Genomic DNA, 7,468 nt, shown 5'->3' with positions numbered 1-7,468 from the left:
GGCCGGCCACAGGCACGCATGTGTACGAGGACATGCTTGTGCTTGTTCTCTCCGTGGCCCACAAGGCCTCACAGCTTGGGGGGTTCCCACTGGCCACCCCGCGCTTTGTGGATCTCACTGTTCCTTTCACCATCACCACCACCACTAATGGCCTCTCTGCTGCCTCTGAAACACAGCAAGCTGCCTCCACCTCAGGGCCTTCTAGCTGCTCCACCTGGACCATCTTCTCCCACACCTCCCTCACTCCCTCCTTTTCTCTAGGTTTCTGCTCAAATGGCACTCTTTGGAGAGGTCTTCTCTGATAACTATACATAAAATAACAAAATTTCATACTTTCTCCATGCTGTTTTTTGGTTTTTATTCAGAGTACTTACAACGACTGGCATGTTTTTATCATGTCTCTCCTTATCGGAGTGTGAGCCCCATGAGAGCAAGGGCTTGGCCTGTTTGGGCCCTCCATCAATATTTGGATAGTGACTGCACCACTCACTGAGTGAATGAATGAATGAGTGTCTCCATGGGAGTGTGTGTATTCCGTCCACATCCTGGCTGTGTGAGCCCGGCTGGTGCCAGTGCAACTGGACAGACTTTCTGACCTGAATCCAAATCTTGATCAGAGAACGGACTCTCAGCCTGACCGGTGGTGGCGCAGAGGATAGACTGAGTATCGACCTGGGATGTTGAGGACCCAGGTCCAAAACCCCAAGGTCACCCGGCTTGAGCACAGGCTCACCAGCTTGACTGCAGTCATCGGCTTGAGCAAGGGGTCACCGGCTAGGCTTGAGCCCCCCCAAACCCCATCAAGGCAGGTATGAGAAGCAATCAATGAGCAACTAAAGTCCTGCAACTATGAGTTGATGCTTCTCATCTCTCCCTGCCTGTCTCTCTCTCTCTCAAGGAAAAAGAAAAAAAAAAGAATGGAACTTCAGAGCTGACGCAGTTTCCTCCTGCATGAAATGGGACCATCATCTCTCTGGGAGGAAGAGGGGAGGGGAGGAGCGGCCTGCCTGAGGAGAGGCTGCCAGCCTCTCTTACTACAGCCTGGGGCACTAGGGCCAGGGAGGTGGGGACCTGGGAGGTCCAGAGGTTATAGATCTCATCCAGGGTCACACAGGCTCAGACCTAGGCAGTTGGACTACAGGCTCATGTTGACAGGGCCAGTTTGTGGCCCAGATTTCAAGATCGAGAGGCAGAGCAAAAGCAGTCTGCTCAGAGGACTCTCAGAGCCATGGCCCCTCCTGAACTATTGAGGCCAAGGGTTGGCATCTGGCTCAGGAAGATTGGCTTGGGAGGTCCCCTCTAGTCACTGCTGCTCCTCTCTACCCCATCTGGAGGTTACCAGCCCTGGGTGTGACAAGCCTTGCAAGTACTTCCTCTGGTCATTTTTTTTTTTTCATTTTTCTGAAGCTGGAAACAGGGAGAGACAGTCAGACAGACTCCCGCATGCGCCCAACCGGGATCCACCCGGCACACCCACCAGGGGCGATGCTCTGCCCACCAGGGGGCAATGCTCTGCCCATCCTGGGCGTCGCCATGTTGCGACCAGAGCCACTCTAGCGCCTGAGGCAGAGGCCACAGAGCCATCCCCAGCGCCCGGGCCATCTTTGGTCCAATGGAGCTTTGGCTGCGGGAGGGGAAGGGAGAGACAAGGAGAGGAAAGCGCGGCGGAGGGGTGGAGAAGCAAATGAGCGCTTCTCCTGTGTGCCCTGGCCGGGAATCGAACCCGGGTCCTCCGCACGCTAGGCCGACGCTCTACCGCTGAGCCAACCGGCCAGGGCTCCTCTGGTCATTTTTATTTACGTGTCTAGGATCTCCTCACTCAGAAGGATGCACTACTCAGCAATGAAAAGGAACTGACACACAGCGGTGGGAGAGAAGGCAGACACAAGGCATGTCTGCAGAACATTTACACCAAGCTCAGAACTGCCCAAGCCAGTCTATGATGTTGGAAGCCAGGGTGACCTGGGTGACCTGGGGTGGGGGTGGGGCCAACGGTGACTGGAGGGGAGCAGGAGGGGAGGCAGGAGGTGATGGGCCTTTTCTTGATGAGGATGCTAGTTCCACAGATGTGCTCACTTGCTGAAAACTGACCTAGCCCAAGCCATGGAAGATTTGTACAGGGCTCTGTTCTGTGGGTATGCTTTACTTTATTAAAAAGTTGAAAACAAAGAGTGGATTGAGTGGGGTCATATGATGGATGACTGTCCTCACCTAACTTCATGGCAGGAGGGTGGGGCATTGGGCTCACTGCTGAGCGGTTGTCCTTTAATTATTCAGTAAATGCCTCCTTCCCGGATGGACTCTTGTTTGACTCTGGTCTTCCCTACGGGACATGATACTATACTACCTTGAGGTCCCAGCACAGAGGCCAGACTCAGTGTTGTTCGCTTTCATGGCGAGGGGAAGGGCAGAGGAAGTCGCGGTGGGGGCTTGCCGCAAGGACGTCCTCCTGAGCGCCGGGCCGTGGCCCTCAGCACTTCCTTCTCTTCCTCCCAGTGGTCTTTCCACTCTTGCATAACTGCCTGGTACGGCCACCTTTCCACTTCCCTCGGGTGGCCTCCCATGCTCGCCTTGAGGTCCCCACACATGGACCCTGGCAGAGAGGCATCCAAAGCATGAAGTGGTAAGAATTCCTGTTTTGACCCTGGCTGGCTGGCTCAGCTGATAGAGTGCTGACCTGGTGTATGGACATCCTAGGTCCCCATCCTGGGTCAGGGCACACAGGAGAAGAGACCATCTGTTTCTCCCCACTCCCTCCTTCTCTCCCTCTTCCCTTGTCACGGCCAGTGGCTCGATTGGTTGGAGCATTGGCCCCAGACAGAGTTGTGGCCGCCCCTCGCCCCCCACCCTGTCAGGGTACATATCAGAGTCTATCTCCCCCTCTTCTCACCTAAAAAAAAAAAAAATCTCGTTTTACCTGTCAGCAGGCCCACAGCCTCTTGTCAGGATGAGACAGGATTTACTATTTTTTATTTTTTTATTTTTTGAGAGAGGCAGGAGCATGGAGCTACTCCTGTATGTGCCCTGACTGGGAATTGAACCAGCAACCTCTCCTGCTCTGGGATGACGCTCCAACCAACTGAGCTATCCAGCCAAGGCAAGAGATAGGATTTACTTTAATGTATAGATGAAAAGAGTGAGTGACCAAATGATTAAAAAAGAAAATAAGTAAAAATGAAGGGAGGAGGTAATGAATAAATACAAGATTGGGGGGGCATGAGATACAACTTTTTAAAGTTTTAAAGCTTTTAAATTGTGAGCCCTGGCTGGGTAGCTCAGTTGGTTGGAGCATCATCTGGATGCACCAAGGTTGCAGGTTCAATCCAGAGCACATAAGGGATCAACCAGTGAGTGCATGAATGGGTGGGAACAACAAATCAGTTTTTCTTTCCCTCCTTCTCTCTCTAAAATCAATGAATAAAAAAATCATTTAAAAATGTTTAAATTGTGAAATACATAGAAAATTTCAGAAAAATGTAGTTTAATTATAAAATTTTGGTTGTTATTAAGTAGGTATCTAGCTATATACATCACTTGATATGAGAACAATATCAAGTCCCCACAATCCCCCCCCTTCCCATAGAGCGTTAGTGAAGGACTTACCCTGGGTCAGGAGTGCTTTATATCTATGATAATATCTTATCCTCACAATGAAGCGATCAGGTAGGTACTGCTATCATCCCCAACTTAATTTATTTTTTTAATTTTATTAATCAATTTTGAGAGAGAGAGGAAGGGGGAGAAAGAGAAACATCAATCTATTAAGTCCACTCATTCACATATTTACTGGTTGATTCCTGCCTATACCCAGATCAGAGATCAAACCAGAACCTTGGCGCACCAGGACAGTGCTCTGACCAAATGAGCTACCTGGCCAGGTATCATCCCACTTTTTAGATGAGAAAGCTGAGGCACAGTGAGGTAAGTAAGTTGCCACAAATGGTCAGCAAAGAGCTGGGAGTCTGGATCCTAGGTTCATACTCTTTTTCTTTCCTTTTCTTTTTTAAAGTGAGAGGAGATAGTGAGACAGATTCCCACATGCACCCCAACCAGGATCCACCTGGCAACCCCTGTTTGGGGCTAATGCTTGAATCAATCAAACTATTTTGTGTGTGTGTGTGTGTGTGTGTGTGTGTGTGAGAGAGAGAGAGAGAGAGACAGAGACAGAGAGAGACAGATAGGGACAGACAGGAAGGGAGAGAGATGAGAAGCATTGATTCTTTAATGGGGCACCTAGTTGTTCATTGATTGCTTTCTCATATGTGCCTTGACCGGGGTGGGGGGAGGATACAGCAGAACAACTGATCCCTTGCTCAAGCCAGCAACCTTGGGCTTCAAGCCAGCGACCTTTTGGCTCAAGCCAGTGACCATGGGGTCATATCTATGATCCCATGCTCAAGCCAGCAACCCCGCGCTCAAGCTGATGAGCTCAGGGTTTCGAACCTGGGTCCTCTGGTGCCCTAGCCTAACACTCTAGCCAAGGCGCCACCACCTGGTCAGGCCAATCAGGCTATTTTTAGTGCCCAAGGCTGACGTGCTTGGACCAACCGAGCCATCCTCGGTTCCTGGGGCCAATGTTCGACAAACCAATCAAAGCCACTGGTAGCAGGAGGGGAAGAGGGAGAAAAGTGGGAGAGGGAAGAGAAGCAGATGGTTGCTTCTCCTATGTGCCCTGACCAGGAATCGAACTCAGGAAGTCCATTCGCCAGGTCGATGCTCTATCCACTGAGCCAACTGGCCAGGGCCAAGGTTCATCCTCTTAACCACTGGGCTAAGCTGCCCCTCCCCCATTATTTTTAGAGACAGAGGAAGGGGGAGAGTAACATGGATTCGTTGTTCCACTTATTTATGCATTCATTGGTTGAATCTTGTATGTGCCCTGCCCAACCAGGGATTGACCTTGAAAGCTTGGTGTATCGAGACTATGCTTTAACCAACTGAGCTACCCAGCCAGTGCCTCTTCTGTGTGTTCTTGAACAGTTAGTGAATGAATAATGATTGGGGTTTCACAACGGAGGAGCCAGCCTTCATGAACACCCTAGAAGGAGACTTTCACATCAGGCCAGACTAGAGTGGAGGCAGGGTTTTCCAGTCTGGCCTCAAGAACCTTGGCTTCTCTCCAGATACCACTTTCTTCACACTCAGGTCTTACCCAGATGGGCTGGGCTGATCGGTTCCTCAACCAGGAAATCCCCAAGGTTGGGCCATGGAGAGGGGTTTGGTATCAGAGCCTGAAGCCCAGGCAGCGCTTCTGAGGTACTCTAGGGCTTCTTAGGATTGGAACAAATCAGCCCTTGCTATAGGACAATTCTTTCTCAAGTTTGACTTAAAGCCCCCCAGCCTCTTCTCAAGCAAGAAGAGCCTGGATCCCCATGTCAGGTTCTGTGAAGACCCCCATAGGCAGCCCACAGGACCAGTTTTCACATAGCACCAAGAGTTGATGGGGCCTCTGAGTCACTGCTGCTATTTAGGGGGCCACTCAGTAATGATGGTGGCTGTGTGGGGCTGAGGCCCTAATTGCAAGCAGGTGTCTCTGCAGAAATGCAAGCCACTCATGATCTGCTTTGCAAGGGACCCCGAGTCTTCCTTTCTCAGCAAAACCAGACTTGGAACGGGCGCTGGCTGGGTCTGGGATGGGCCTGGAGGCCTCACCAGAAGGGAACCAGGTGCCTGCACTCGGGAGACAGGCTCAAGGCACACCTTGGAACCCCTGGGAACCACAGACCCCAGGAACTCCTCCCCTTGGCCTCTGGACTTGGGAGGACATAGACACATTCACTGGCTCGACAATCACACGAACCTGCCTCGAACTATTTTTCATTTTCAGCTGTGTCCTTCGGCAAGTTAACTCAAGCTTCAATGTTTCTTCATCTGTCAAATGGCACCAAGTGTACCTATTTCTTGGGCCACGGTGTACCAACAGCAGGCACTCCACGTTGTTGGGATCACCCACGCAAGGCTCGGACCACGGGGCAGGCTTGTTCTCTGTGAGAACTCTTGGAGGAGGGTGGGTGTGTTGCAGCCTCTAGTCAAGAACTGGGAGAGTCAGCCTTTGTTCTGGCCAGGGATGGAGCCCGGGGAAGGTCTATGGAGGTAGGATGGTTTCCCAGACCAGGCTGGGCTGAATGAAGACAGCAACCAACACCATGGAGTCCTGGTAGGGCAGGGCTGAGTGGGTCCTACTGTGATGTAGCTTCTGGCAGTGTTCCTGACACCAACAGGGCCTTTGGTAAATGAAGAGTGAATGGGGACTCCGCAAGTCCCACTCCAAAGCCAGGAGCCCCAAATCCTCCCACACTGGCTACAAAGGAGCCCCTCAGAGCCTGCTGTGCCCACCCCCTTCTAGACCCACCCCTACACTTTCCTTGTCGAATGGACCCAGATGTGTCCTGCGGTAAAAGTTTTTTGAAGCTCATCAACCAATCACAAAAGCTACATTAAGCAGCAAGCTGTGACCACAGCGAGATTTTGTGATGTTTGCATTTGAGATTATTTCCAGTAATGGGGAAATCATGTCTCTGCATCTAGTTACCAGGGCTGGGTGACCATTTCTACAAATCTCCAGCCCTAACACAAAGAGTGCAGGAAAGCCAGCAGGCATGATGAAGTCAGGCAGGGAGGGGGGCTTGCCAGGGTCCAGTACCTTTGCCAATTCCAAGGGGATACAGGACAGTCAAGACACACAGGAACACAGACCCGGAGAGAGGAGCCAGGTCCCCTGCATACAGGTGGCTAACAATGTGTGAAGCAGCTGGTCTTGCAGCAAGCACCAGAACCAGTGATGCCACCTGTGGAACTGATGCTTCGGAAGGCTAACAAAAGTCAACACGAGCTATGGCTATGGCTTTGCCTGCTCCAACCTTGTCTTTTTGGCAACCTGCACTTGCCATACTTTATCAAAGACTTTTCCTAGAGGATCTAGACTGATCATCATAAGGAAGAGGACAATTTTAATCTATTTTAGGGGATATTTCAAAATGAATATGAAGCTATAAAATATCCCCTAATTTTTGTGAGCAGTGTGAATTGCAGAGCATTGGTACAATAGACTCTTTCGGTATTTATCATGACCTAGGAAGTGGGTCATCTGTTCCTTGCTGCCTCTTGCTTGGGTCTACCGGTTTTATTGAAAACACGTGGGGACACCCTTCCCAAGTTCTCTCAGGCACTGCCAGGGGCATGGTCTTTGATAAGGGTCACCTTCGGTTTACAGGACCTGAAGCAGTGTCCACTTCAAATGAGGAGCCTTGAGACCACGCATGAAATAGAAGCTAAAAAATGTCAACCACCTACTCTTGCTTCTGAGAGGAAATCCGGCAGGAAACACCTTTACAAATGGGGATTGTATCATAGTTTGCTTTCAGTGCTAACTTTTCTAACACTTCCTCAAAGTAAAACCACAAAGGTATGCATGGTTTGGGGGTGAGGCCGGGCAGGAGGTCAAGTGACATTCAAGACCAGTGGTGAA

The sequence above is a fragment of the Saccopteryx bilineata genome, chromosome 4 (genome assembly GCF_036850765.1).
Source record: "Saccopteryx bilineata isolate mSacBil1 chromosome 4, mSacBil1_pri_phased_curated, whole genome shotgun sequence".
NCBI lineage: Eukaryota > Metazoa > Chordata > Mammalia > Chiroptera > Emballonuridae > Saccopteryx > Saccopteryx bilineata.
The sequence above is the reverse complement of the archived record's forward strand: the minus strand, read 5'-3'. Positions refer to the sequence as shown.